The sequence below is a fragment of the Mercenaria mercenaria genome, chromosome 1, assembly GCF_021730395.1.
Source record: "Mercenaria mercenaria strain notata chromosome 1, MADL_Memer_1, whole genome shotgun sequence".
Taxonomy (NCBI): domain Eukaryota; kingdom Metazoa; phylum Mollusca; class Bivalvia; order Venerida; family Veneridae; genus Mercenaria; species Mercenaria mercenaria.
This window is the reverse complement of record NC_069361.1, coordinates 44,468,501-44,482,500: the sequence shown is the minus strand read 5'-3', so window position 1 is coordinate 44,482,500 and position 14,000 is coordinate 44,468,501. Positions and strand designations below refer to the sequence as shown.

At 33.8% G+C, this 14,000-nt stretch overlaps 1 protein-coding gene across 11 annotated transcripts in view; it reads right to left on the bottom strand.

Annotated features, from left to right (window-relative positions):
* LOC123540363 (sodium channel protein para-like) overlaps positions 1 to 14,000 on the bottom strand; it is a 196,690-nt gene that overhangs the window by 97,849 nt on the left and 84,841 nt on the right. The window contains exon 1 of one of the 11 annotated variants that reach the window (XM_053546017.1): positions 9,492 to 9,617. The exons of the other annotated variants lie outside the window; for them this stretch is intronic. The gene's annotated coding sequence lies outside the window, so the exon portion shown is untranslated. Of the gene's footprint in view, positions 1 to 9,491; positions 9,618 to 14,000 lie in introns of those variants that run through there. 11 annotated transcript variants of the gene reach the window in all.

The following is a 14,000-nucleotide window of genomic DNA, read 5'->3' as shown; positions in this document are numbered from 1 at the left end:
TTTTGGATTTTAAACAACGAGAAAATACACTAATGTCTTAGAAAATAAAATAATGCAATATAGTATCATGTCTATGGATATTTTATATGCTTTATAGCAGTATGTAAATACAAGTGCTACATTTTTAGAAAAAGGAAGCTACACATGTAGAATGTAGTAAAATAAAATGGATAGCATGTGGGAATGATGAAAATTCTAGTAAGTTATCAAAAACAATAAAAAGACGTATGTCGTATTATTTATGGGAAATGCAGTTTTCGGCTATAAATATGATCTGCAGGCTTATATTTTGTTAAAAATCTGCACCTCGAAGTAAACCAGTATATGTATATTATATGACCTGTTTACGAATTTTGTACATAATTACTGGATTATCCTGCTGACATATAGGCCTAATGGGCCAGGTGCCATACATTTTATTGTATGCTACTAATTATGTTATTCCTGCGCATGTCACAATAAAAATAGCTTATCAATATTTCATTTCTTGCATTACTGCCATTTTATATTAACTAGTATATAGGACAGAGACTTGATATATAAGTACACACACACATCTGTTAAGTACACACAAACATCTGTTTACGTTTACCTAGGTGTGACTGCTTGGCAAAAAGAACGTTCAGAGGACAGACGCTCCCTTTTAAAGAAGAGGTTGGCAACGACTGAACTTTATTTTCTTTATCTAAGAAATTAATTCAATTGCTTTTCAGAAAGGAACTTCATTTATTTATTTCAGAGCCCAAAATCGAGCTACCTTTCGGCATAATATATATGTGTTGACTGAAGTATTAAGCTTGCGGGAAGTCATGTAATGCTTAATTTTGTAGTATTATCGTGATTAATATTTTTCATTCAATCTAACTGATCAATCGGATGACGCCATGTTGTCCTCGAAATGGCGTTTCTACTTCTGACACTAGGTGGCGTTCAGTGGAAACTTCCGGTGAAAGTTCTCACGCTACAATTTAAGGTAAAATGCATTTAAGTTTCACATTTTAGAGTTTTAGTTGTATTACTGTATGAACTGTATTTCTATATGAAAGAAATGGCATAGAAATAAGATTTTTAGAAAATATCATTTAGCGAGACACGGATACACCATTTAACAAGAATGAATAATTTATTATGCAAATAATTAAGTACGTCCAAAGTAATAGGTTACATCGCAAGCTTACATCATACCTAGCAACAGACATATACAACGTCCTTAATGTGCTTATTTTTGTCTACCATCAGCAAAAATATGAGCCGTGCCATGGGAAAACCAACATAGTGGCTTTGCGACCACCATGGATCCAGACCAGCCTGCGCATCCGCGCAGTCTGGTCAGGCTCCATGCTGTTCGCTAACGGTTTCTCAAATCCCAATAGGCTTTAAAAGCGAACAGCATGGATCCTGACCAGACTGCGCGGACGCGCAGGCTGGTCTGGATCCATGCTGGTCACAAAGCCACTATGTTGGTTTTCTCATGGCACGGCTCATATTGTAATATATCATCATGAGGTACTTAATTTATCTAAGTAAAATGACAAAGTATATACCGCTAGGGAGACAATTTTAGCCTCTCAATGTTTTATTATCCTGCCTTTAAAACATTCTTATACAAGAATGATACTCAAACATACTTTTTTTTTCAACGGCCAAATAAACTTTTAAATAGTGCAGTTTTTATTTATACACGGGTACACATTTTAGAATCGGAATGGTTTTTATGTTCAGTAATTAATGTTATACGACACTTATAAAGCCTTTAACAGCGATAAAAGTCTCCGTGATTCCCCCCAAAGCACTATTTTAAGCACATGCTGACACCTTGGTAGAACCATGAACCTTCGCGATCCAGCTACATCGTTTTCTCATATGACAACACAAACAGGACTCCTACCAACAAAACTGAGTGGCAAATGATTTGAGACAGCGCCCTTAACTGACACTTACACTGAGGCTCGCGCAATCGAACAGCGAACAAATACGGGCTCGTGCCATTAAGTGTAGAAGTGGAGTGTATAAGCTGGCCGTTGTCTCTAAGCCCTATATTTGTTTTTTAAAACCAGAATTTTTATATCTAAAGAATACCCCTATGAAACTGCAGAGCAATAGAGGCTTGCTTTACTTGTGAATTGGTTGTGCGTCCAGCCATTGACCACAAGAGCGTGGGTTCGACTTCTCGACAGAATGCTACCGAGATCTCTACATTCCCTGCCGTAAGCGTGAAAAAAAAAGAGTTTAAAGATTTGTTTCTCAAGTCGGTGTAAATCAAGATCAAAGTAAGACGAATGCCCTGTGTTCAATAAAACAATCGATCCCGGATACTTTTTGCATAATCAATTATAATAAACCAAAAAAAAAAAACTCTTTGGGAATATGGTGCTTTGCAGGGGAAAACACAACACATTCAAGTCTGATATTATTTCTCATAAATGTGCTAAGCTGCCCGATCGCATGCAATGTATACCAATTATTGTAGAAGCTCTGACGTGCTCGGCAGCCAAACTACCATTGAAAGCCATTGTTATCCGAAATAAACTAATGTTTCTTGTCTATAAATATTTTATACACACCGAATAGAAAACTCTGTATGGAACTTGCTGATATACAGAAGGGATCGATACATGGTATTATCATTACAATCCCTGAAGCACAATTTTCTCGCATTTTCCATAAAGCAGTACTCCCTTGACAACGTCATGGGCATCTATGGTAGTAATTGACTCCGACGTTTCTGCTGTTTTCTCGGTATAACGCGCGTCTTATACATGGCTATAAGTGGATAGCGGAGGATCGGCCCCGACTTAAAGTCTCCGTTGAGTAATTCGTTACATAACGTCTATAAGTAGGCTCTTTACGACTAGATAGAGAAACTTATTGATTAGTTTATATTTTGCAAGAGAATATAATTGTCTGAAACTCTTGGCCGCCGCAATTCATTCATAACTAATTCAGAAAACCAGTCTTAAGCGATGGACTCGCTTTTCAGCGCCACGTAAATAACTTCTTGTTTTAGAAGATATATACCTAATATACGTATAGATTATATCGATTTCTTCTTAACTAGTTTATAAATCAAATATCCTTTTTTCTTCTATTGATGTTTCCAGTTAAACCCATCACAGGTTGATACTTAGGTAAATTAATTTGAATCGATTAAATGTGACATGTCTTTTGTATAATTTATTGTATTAACATCCATACGTCCATAAATAGTCCCACATATGAATTTTTAATATCAGAACTCAATAAAATTGCTTCAGCAGTGAGCTAAGTAGAATCTGATTATAACTAAACTCATTCACGTTCATCATCAATTTTGTATTAACTGAACATAAAACCATCTTAAAATAGAGAGTAACCTTAAAGAGTAGAGCGGTGCTTGTTTCCAGTTCATCCCTTTATCACCCTGGTCAGGTGTTAATTAAAAGCAGACGATAATCCATGCAGTTTCTCCAAGAGCAGACGCAGTTGTCCAGGGGTAACACTGTCTGACTAAAAATCCAGGGATCTAGAGTATGTTACCCCGCTATTCCAACTTAAAACAACTAACATCCAGACAACAATTCAATGTACGGGTGCTTTATACCTGGCACGCTAAAGAACCAGGACTCCTGAAATTGGAGAGTTCTCAAAATCTAGAACTATCATCCCACAATGTTTTGGAGGGATATCTATTTCGGCTATAAATAAGTGCTCTCTCTCTCTCTCTCTCTCTCTCTTTCTCTCTCTCTCACACACACTCACACACACACATACACACACATACACACGCGCGCGCATCGTTACTCCAAGACAGTTACGTGTCGATGAAGATGGGTCATATATTATGTACAATATTTAACACACAGTGCGACTATATTTATAACTTTTATAAGTTAACGTCTGATTCCTTTCTACCTTAATGTTGATGGGTGGGCTAGAAACCTCAAAGAAAGAAAACACTACACACAGGGGCCTACTTCTAAAGCATACACAATTTAACTTAAGATAGAGAGAGAGAGCTGTACTGTTTATACTATATTTCTCTTAATTTCTGTAATTCAGCACTTGGCTAAGATTCACACAGAACATATATTTTCATGATCTGACCCGACGACTGTTTTACAGAAAAAAAAACGTTTGAAGACTAGCAAAAGAAATGATTAACGCACTGGAAATAGCAAAGACATTAACCTTTAGCCTGCTGGCGGCAAGTGATACTGCCCTTGCGACCGGTGCAGACCAAGATCGACCTGTATCAGTGTAGGCTGATCATTGTCTGCACTATTCGCTATTCAGTCAGTAAAAGCCACACCAAGAGCGAAACGTGTCATGCTTCGTAGACAAAAATATACCAACGTAAAGTTTTGCATATTAAATGACCAATAATGTCGTCTGCAACATTATCCAGACGATCAATACTTTTTTTTTGTAATTCTATATATGTCCAATTAACACCGGATATACTTCCTGTTATTTCTTATTAATAAAAATTCATAATTTACAAGCTCTGGTCATTTTTCAATTTGGACGGACCATTAACAATTAATCTCCACAGAAAAATAAATATATTCTGGGAACCCATCCAAAAATACATAGTTTCTATGCTCTCGTGGCTTTTTTCTATAGAATGTATTGGTTTTCATTTATACAAAGACAGACACTTATAATTATGTTGCGTTTGTGTAAAATGATGTTTGCAACCGTCTGTACAAATGTATAAGAGAAGAAGTTTCTGTTCTGTTCTGTTCTAAGTAAATCATATACGTATGTTTTTTTTCCTTTTCACATGCTTGTCAAAACAACTGTATCTTATCTATACGAAAGCAACAGTATTCGTTTTTTTGTCTGACTGGACACATACATATAAACCGATGAAATATATTCACTAAATTTTATGAAACAAAACTAGTAAATTATTGTTAAAAGACCTTCTTAGGAAGAGGCCAAAAAATAGTTACAGGAAGTTAGTTTAAATCTTTAAAAACTGTTAAAAAGAACCGAAGATTTTCTTTGTATACCTTTTAATCGTTGGTCGAACATAGCTGAAACATAACGAGAAAAAAACCCACATACTAGTAACTGTCGATCTCTCCTTTAAAGACTTTCTAAATATAGTCATAATGTAGGAATTCTGGGATATTCCTAGTTTACTTACTTCCAGACAAGGTTTCAGCTAAAAAGTAAAATTAAAGTAAAGTGTTTTTTTATTATAGTGCCACTCCTACTGAAAGGGTCAGCCATATTGGCTTATGAGACACCTTCATACACTGAACAGCATTACTTCCAGATGTCTATTTTTAACGCCAGGCACCAGGCAGGTAGGCAATCGGTAACCATCATTTAACTAGCTGGCGGCTCACCAACCAGTCATTCTTCAGTAACAAGACCCGCTCGAACCTTCGACATCCCAATGGCGGGGCATGTGCCTTTTCCATTAGGCCACCGCAGCTAAGATAATGAACTATAACCTTGTTTTGCCCTATTTTGGATTTGTGCATGCAGTAGGGGGCAATGCGACCAAAGCCGCACGTCTCTAGCTCCAGTTAAAATTGAAGACAAAAGGAACAATCATGAGCAACAAAATCATGTACTATTCTGAAATGATTAACTGTAAAAAAGCATTTTGGCAATTGTTTGCTGTATGCCTCATCAACAAAACATGCTATTTTCTAGGCTTCAAAGAAAAAAATCTACGCAGACTAATTAAATGAAAACGACAGAGGGTTGCCGGATGTTCGTGACTTTTAATCCTGATTTAACTTTCTTGCAGTGATCTTGTCATACTGCAATTATCTCTGTGACACGTGAAATTTCAGATGTTGAAAACCCTTCAACTGATTTGACACATTTCTTTACATGCTTTTTACAAACAATTGTGTAGGTAGATGTAAATCTCAAAAACTCATTGTTTTACTTAGGAAAATATTCAAGACATATAAAAATCAGAAATGATATAATTTCGTTATCAAAACAGAATAGAACGCAACAAAACTTTTATAGAAGATTCAGAAAGGAAATGTATATGTATTCTCAAGAAATATCAAAGATTACAGTATTCAATCGGACACACAAAGGACTAACGGGAAAAGTATTCCTGGTTTTGCATTTCCGACCAAATGAAGAGTTTTATCGCGATAATGAAGATGTCCATAGATATTTTCCTACACATTTATACTTTAAGGTCAGTTTTACACGTATTCTTTAAAAACAATACTCGGATAACGATAGATCTAGAGAACATGAAATCTAAGCGTAATTTTTTCCCTCTTGGCCAAAATTGAGCTGGTGAGATTTTGTCAGGGTAGGGGGAAAACTACGCATATATAATTGTGTACCATAGATCAGAATGACAAAGGACACCTTTAATGCTTTGAGGTATCTTCGTTCCTACAAAAAATGAACTACTGCATTTTCTTACTTAAATGTTTTCCTTACTCATTTATCCAATTACTATAGAGCACAATGTTAAGATCCATCTTTAGCTTCGACCACGTATTGATCTTCAACGTCAGAAAATCAATTATTATCTGGGAATATCAGAATGAAAACTATTTAATACGCTTGTTTACTTTGAGGAGAAATTTATCATAGTACTGCACTTTTATATTGAGGTCGCTTTTCAGCCTAAAAAATAAATATGTCCTTATCATATTTTTTCTTTTTTGGCATAGATTTTTAAGGTTTTATTGTTAAACTCAATTTAACTACTAGAATGCCTGCAAAAATATATGAGCGCCACCGTGTGAGAACCAACGTTAGGACTTTTGCGACCAGTACGGATCCAGATCAGGCAGGATATCCCTGCAATGTTGGAAGGATAAATATTTCCCAACTGACATAGCATTTTGTGTGTCAGTTGTTATACTGTTTGCCAGATAAACTATTATAACATAATATTAGGTGATTTTTTTTTTGAGGATTTTTTGACAGATACTAGTATCGTGATAATTTTTTTTTAAAAACAGTTCTGAACTTCTTGGGCTCATACTTATATTAAATGAAAAGTTTTGTTTTGTTTTTGATAAAGAAAACTATGTTTTATTAAATAGAACATGTTGTAATTTGAAATATTTCAAATTGATTATCTTTTGAAATTCGTTTGATTTACCTATGCATGAGCCGATTTTTTTTTCATTTTGTTTTATTAATATGACAAGATATGAAACTAGAGATTGCTGTCATATATCATATAACCTTGTTAAGTAAGTAACATCTGGCTCAAATTACGTCTTAAGTAATCGTAACCTTATGACTTGTATAATTACTTATAACCTCAATTATTCACGTCAACGGTTTACAGTTTCATACACGTCAGTGTGAAGGAATGGTTTTGATAATGCTGAATTCATTTAATTTGTAACAAATTTGAATGGAAATAAGTTGATGAAACTGTCTTTTTATTACTCAAAATTGCACATATGGTTTCTATTGACATATATTACACATTGACATATATATTGACATATATTACACATAATTCACATACTTTTGTTTGACACAGTAGATATAGTGTTACTATATTATGTACTCCTTTACACCGAATAGTCTTTCTTACTTCCAAGAAATAGTACCGCCGTATTCATAAACCACTAGTTAAATTCCAAGTCACGTGTTGATTAAAAGCAATCCGGTTCCTTGTGGCATGGATAAATGCCGTCACAAACAAGCATTTTCAAAATATAAGAAGAAATATCATAACTTTATCCTCTGACATTCCTGTTACATAAAAACACTAACGTCCGAACTTTAGGTGAATTAGCCAATTATCTGGGAAATGTCTGAATGCCGAGAGATAATTGACACAAAGATAATCCTTGCCACATCAAGTAATAATCACACTGATGGCATCTAGATATTCCACTAATACCGTCCAGTGTTTTCAGGCTAGCACAGACGATATTTCATAATCACAAAGTCTTACTTTTGATACACACACATATACCATCTGTTCGCCATACTATGCTATTGGTGCCAATATATATTATATCAATATTCTCATGCTAATTATTGATTTTTTTTTCACCACTATATCATGTGTCACTGAACTGTATTACATTAGTATTCTACATATATTTTCATGTACTCTTACTCAAACGTCATACATGTATTTATAAAAAGTACTTAAAGGTCCATAATGCTTTGTTTTTTTTATCTACAGCTTTCCAAATAGACGGTTATGCGTACTTACATGGTTAGAAAAACACTACGTTTAATATTGCACATGAACTGTTATAATTAGAGCCATAAAGGGAGGTAACAAAAACAATGGTTCAATAAAACATTTTAGTTTATTCAGCAATAAAAAAGTAATTACTAGTATCAGAAATCGCATTTAACAAGAAATTAATGTATTTTATGTCCGTAACGGAAAATGTGTCAGCCACGATTATGAGCCTTCAATTATATTATTTTACTATTAATTGATTTTTTTCACTCCCTTTATTACGCGGTACCGAAATATATTCATATATATATTCATTTTCTACATTTACTCTTTATTGATGTTTTTACACTCTCTCATCAACTCTTGTATTATATCAGAAATACCGTTAATTGATATTATTACATTATCTATGTACTGTTTATTGATTTTCTCTCCATTGATATCATTTTACCCTCTAGCACCGTGGTGCACATTTTAAATAATTTAATAGATATATAAAATTGTACATCATTCAAGTTCTAATTTTACTTTAATAGTGTAATTATAATAATTGAATGCTCGTATCAAATTAACTTTACATAACATACTGTATTACACATTTTCTTTTTCATTCCGCAATTTTCATTAAATTCCCCATTCCCCAATTTTCATTAACTCCATTACTTCATGCTGAAAATAAGAAATATATGAATGTAATATTACATATATTTACTTTATTTTCATCTCTTATTGATCACAATTAGTCACATTTATTACACTAGATACTAGAAATAAGTGGATATTGCTTATTAGTACGAATGTCTTCATTAGTATCACACATTTTACTGTTAATAGTAGTGGTATAAAATTCGTGACATATGTTATACGAAGATTTTCACGTTATATATTTCTCAATGTATAAAAAGTAATCTGCAAGATACAGAACAATCAGTCATGATCAGTATAATACCAATATGTCATGGGCAAACATTTTTCAGACATTTCTTAAAGATTCTTTTTTCTTTCATTCTATCTGTGGATAATCATGAGGTAGTCAATTGACAAGATCATATTCAAAAGAAATTAACCGAAGTAAATATCATAAAATAGAGTCCTGTTAATATATCCCATCATACGGGCAATTTCCGCACTTGTTAAAGATCAACAGGTCTGACAAACGACAAAATCAACTTTTCCATAGTAAATTCACGCAGTTACGAGGGTTAATAAATTTTTAACAGAAAAGCCAACTTCGTATTAAATTCTACAGAGAATACCAGAAATACACTGGAAATTTAAAACTGAACTGGAAAAAAGAAGTAAAAAAGCTGACTGATTAATAAATTTTGTAAAGTTTCCTTAATTTTCCTACCTTAAATGTCCTCACCGCATGGTTAATGATTTAAATTCCAACATAACTAATTGAAAGTTGTAATTAATTATCCGGAAATGAATTTATCACGACGTGCACATATCACAACTCGCCGCTACATGATCCTCCCACTGAATGGCAGAATTGGGTAAATGCTCAGCTCAGTATCGATTGTAATGCCATGCGCTACGTCTAGCTGATAGATTATCGTCAATATAACTCCATCATGTGGAAGTCTTTTTACGAACATATTGCGGAATATGTTTGGCTCTTCGATTGCTCATTAATTAGTAATATTACTGTAAAACTATTTACGCAAAATCGGTTTAACTTATTATTGGTGATATTCAATAACTTTCTTTCAAGAAAAAAAGTGCAATCTCGCATATTCTCATGTATCGTGAGATATCGATTTGAGATCACGGCCGTCGCGTGATTCGGACGATAGAAGCTGTAGAAAACATGTTGATTACAAATTGATTCAGATGTATTGACATTTAATTAACTTGCATGTCGGCGATTGCTATACTGATTTTTACCCGCGAGTTCACACTGTTTTCACCGTACTAAGATTGAGAAACGTTCTTTGTACGCAAGGTTTTGTTTTACAAGATGAACGCTATCATACGGTAACTATCACGGGTTTGAATTTTACGACCTCCCCCCTCCCCACACTACAATATTTTTACATATATTTCAAGATAACCATGAGCTGAAAAAAATTGTTTGAATGTGTATTTTTTGATAAATACTGTATAGTATAAGTTTTGAATAGTCATTTTTCGTGATATTTACTGCCTTTTTGAAGTCATTCAAACACTGCGATAATATATTTAATAATATATATATAATAATATATTCTATGCTAGCATTTTTTTTGCTGCAAAAACTGGTCTTAAAATTAGAGATCAGTTTGTTTCCACTAATTTCCGACCACAATCATCTTGGTGTTTGGTTACAGTGTATATGATTTTTTAATCTGATCTGAAAATTAATATGAAATAAAACTGAATAATAACAAACGATCCCACCCATCACCTCGCCCTCTTAAATTCAGGGAATAATTATAATAAAATCTGTCAAAGCATAGAAAGCAACTAAGGAAACAACTTGAATTATAACATGACTTCTTGCTTTAATCGCCGATCCCTAGTTTGTGCCAATGAACGGTGTAAACTTCGGTACTAAATTTACCTAGACTAAAGATAAAACTTGAAGAAAATATTTTTAAAAAATCTGATGTCATGTAATAAAACACTAATTGAATAACTATTGACTTACAAACCGTCCAATAAGTGTATAATACCGAGTAGAAACATATCACATACATTTTTCATTCAATTTTCAGATCCCGACAAGCCTAAAACTGAAGTACAGACTAGTCACTAGACTGATAATAAAGAATTTGTCATAAAATGTCAGACTTTTGGGATTTTGCTTTTATCTACATATTTTCTAAGAGAACTGATTGTAATATTATCATGTGATATTGGGCCTAGGATATATACTGGCTATATTCGCATGTTAAAAAGATATATATATATATCATAGTCTAAGAGCTAGTCTAGCTGAGGTATTAATGAGACACATGGTAACATGGCACGCCGCTTTGTGTACATGGACATTAACTGCAGTGTGATTATATTTTCATGGAAATGCATACGCGTGCAAATGCATTTTACCTTATAATGACAGAAGCGTATTAATCCTTTTAACTATCTCAAGTCGTGAAAAAGAAAATTAAATGGAGATGGTTTGTCGGGACTGCAGTTTCACACTTTCTCATACGTTAGAAAATAACTCATTTCAAGTTAAATCTTTAACTTTGTTAGAACATTTATTTTAACAAGTGTTACTAATGATATGTGTTTTACATACAGGCAAAGTGCTTTCTTTATAGGTTAAACACAATTAAAACCGACTGCTCATTATTTTTATATAAAATCCACTTGTTTAATAACGATATTTCTTCATTTTCTAGAATACAAGATAATCAGACACTTAAATTCCCATAAAGAACTATATCGTTTCCAAAGAAAACGGAAAAAAGGAACGTTAACATTTATATAAGAAAGTTACACTTCATTAAATACAACCCTCTAAATTTACCCCTTGTCACTTCTTTCAACGTATCTTTTCCAGACATAAGCTTCTTACACAGCCATTTTAATCTGGCATGCAACGGGAATGTCCCGATTTCGAAAGAATGCTTTACATACAGATTGAAACGCATTCAGTAAAAGAAAACACGATGTTATTGAGAAATGGCACCAGGAAAGGAAGACAGCTAAGAACTATTTAACTTCGGACTACTTATGACCTGCGTAGGCTTACATTTAATTTGGTAATGACCAGCCACTATACGGAAGAAACAATAACGGTATCCACCAACATTGAAATGCAACAAAGACAAATACATTCCAATAAACGTATTCACACGATATATGGAATTGGGTGATGCGATAATGAAGAAATTAAATTTTCATACTTGTTATGACTGTTTTGGAAAAGCTGATATTTTGTAGGGAAAAATGTGAAACGCATCCACGAATGGGAGCATTTAGTTAACAGTTGAGATGAAAGATACATGGAAGTATATACATAACTAATAAACTGCATATAAACATGTATTGCAAGAATGTCCCCCTCCCCCGACTGTTAATTTATTGTTTTTACTTAACCCTTTGTCAAAGGGATTTTTATTCATATGCGAGTTGCTGTCAATAAAGTCTGACTGTGACTTCTCTGTGAAGACTAGTGCTAACTGCAACTATTTACGCCCAGACTGGTCCCAGCCGCGGAAATTCTTATAAGACTTGTAAACTTTCATTTCGAGTAGGAACTTACTTTAAAAGCACACACAGACTAATTAATCTAGCGAACGTTTCTTACAATATGAATCTTTTCCACATGGGTAATGCTATTTCTTTGTTAGGGAAACAACAGTGGTATACGCCTACATTGAAATGCTTTAGTCAATACTGCCAAACAAATGTTCAATACATTTTACACTATTTCAGAAAAAATGTATGCTAGGGGTGAGACACCAGCGAAGAAATTACATTTTCTAGACATACAAATATACTCTTGATCTAAATGTTTGCAAACAGCCAGGAGAAATTTTGAGCCCATCAGTTGATGAGAGAGGACATATTACAAGAAAAGGAACAGAAGTGATACATCTATACAACATTTTGTCAGTTTATTCAAAGAAAACGGTACATAAAGTCTTGTTAGTTTAACTGTTCAAGCAGTCAGAATACCATATAAGGAACTACGAATTCCCATCGGAAATACATAAAACTAATTAAAAATAAATATTCTATATGATCCTTATGTACTGTGCTAAAAAGATAAATCATTTACACTCATTTTCAAAGATTAATTTTTGTTTTATCTAAGACACATAGTCGCGCATGACTTTACGCCAATGGAGCTTTCATTCTTTTGAAGTAAACCTTCATTAAAATTCAATTCATGGAATAAAAAAGGAAGAAAAAAATGTTTGTGTTTGGTAAAAGATCTCTAAACGGCATTGTGCTTTCACTTACAAAAGTATTAGGTATGGTGCAAGCGATGAAATTTACCTCCACTGAAACGAACAAATATGTTTAGTATAGTAGCATAATCTACATATACGTTTGTGTGATTACAGCAACTAAAAAACTAAATATCTGCTTGTCCTTTTCGGATAACAACCTTTTGAAGTTTAGTGTATGCTACTGATCAAGTGTCTGTTACTTTGTAGGGCTTTTTCCCCATTCAATAGTAAACTGCATGGGTGACTTGAAAAAAAATTGCTAGACAAACATTACAGGCGCCATATTGTTACCAAACAAGCAGAACCATTTAAGATAAATTATTACCAACGAGATAGATGCTACCTTGAAAATAAACCAATATATTAACATCCAAAGAGAAACCATAATCCCTAATATTTTATCCATGCAATTTTGTTAAGTAATACATTGACTCAGGATCAATGCATTTCCCACAGGAAGCTGATGTCATATTTAGAACGCATTTTTGTTACCAAAATGTTGATATCTTTACCAGTTATGCTAGTATTAAAAGAATATAATTAATAACATTGATTTCACAAACATACGATTTTATCTAGAAAAGTATATAACTCCTTACGAATACGTATAAGTCTTTTTTTGAAGCAAAATTAAAAAAAAAAAACAAACATCAACAAAATGTCACACTTGTGATGTCATATATTCGTAACAATATCAAGTCCAAATCTTGCCTTTGCTTTAATATCACTAAACCTATCGACTACAGTCCACTGTCAACCGCCTCGGTAGCTTAGTGGTAGAGCGCCAGCTTCGAGTGCGGGAGGCCGCGGGTTCAATCCCTGACTACGTCACACCAAAGACGTTAAAGATGGTACTACTATAGCTTCCTCGCTTGGCGCTCACCATTAAGAGGATAGTGCCAGGACTGGTCAGCCCGGTGTCAGTAGAATGTGACTGGGTGGGGTATCATGTCACGTGTCTAGGGCGT